Raw genomic sequence first — 1,079 nt, forward strand, 5'->3', positions numbered from 1 at the left:
TTAATATCTGATCTTAAGATCCATTCTCCTCCCTCAGTCGTACACACCCATCTACACATAACTACGAACACATACATACATATATATATATATATATATATATATATATATATACATATATATATACAAATATATGCATACATACACATATGTATATATAAAAATATAAATATTTTGTACGGTGTTCGACCGAATCTGTCCTTACACAAGCCTTATCTTGCTCTCTCTCTCTCTCACCCTTGTGTGCGCGTACGCGTACGTGCGTGGATGCATGCATGCGTGCGTGCGTGCTTGTGTCTTAAGCATTTATAGAGTTGCAGGAGAACGTGAATTGATTCTCTTTTGGAACTGCCCCTCAAAATACATATGAAAAAGCATTCGTTTTCTTTTTTTTCTCTCCCAAAGCATTTTCCAATCTAATATTCACATGCTGTTATTTATACCATCGTGGTCCCTGCTATTTCTAGAACTAGAAAATTAACTCTTTAGCATTCAAACCGGCCATATCCAGCCCAAATACTCTACCCGATTTTTGTTCAAACTGGTCAGATCCAGCTTCTCACACATACCTCACTATGTCGTTCTAAAAATAAATAATCGCGCTGTCAAAATCTTGGAGCTACAAGAAAATTTATGATTAATTAAAAACAATGTGAATAAATAAACATTATATTTGACAGAGTAATCTGAGTGCTAAAGAGTTAAAAAACCGCAAAGGTGGGCCATCTTTGAATTTATTTCAGAGAAAGAAAGAGGGAGAAGACAGAGAGACAGACAGAGAGAAAGACAGATAAAGAGGAAGAGATAAACAGACTGACAGATAAAGAGAGAGAGAGGGAGAGGAAAATTAAGATTAAGACTATGATAAAATAATGAAATATTTATTGAGAAAGTGACTACAAACGAACGGATAAAGGATACAAAGGCAAATTAGACATCATGTATCAATCATCATCAGCAGCATCATTATCATCATCATCATCCTCACACCGATGCTGGTGTGTTTAGGTCCCCGTAACTTAGCGGTTCAGCAAAAAAAACCGACAGAATAAGTACTAGGCTTACAAAGAATAAGCCTG

The sequence above is a fragment of the Octopus bimaculoides genome, chromosome 14 (assembly GCF_001194135.2).
Source record: "Octopus bimaculoides isolate UCB-OBI-ISO-001 chromosome 14, ASM119413v2, whole genome shotgun sequence".
Classification (NCBI taxonomy): Eukaryota; Metazoa; Mollusca; class Cephalopoda; order Octopoda; family Octopodidae; genus Octopus; species Octopus bimaculoides.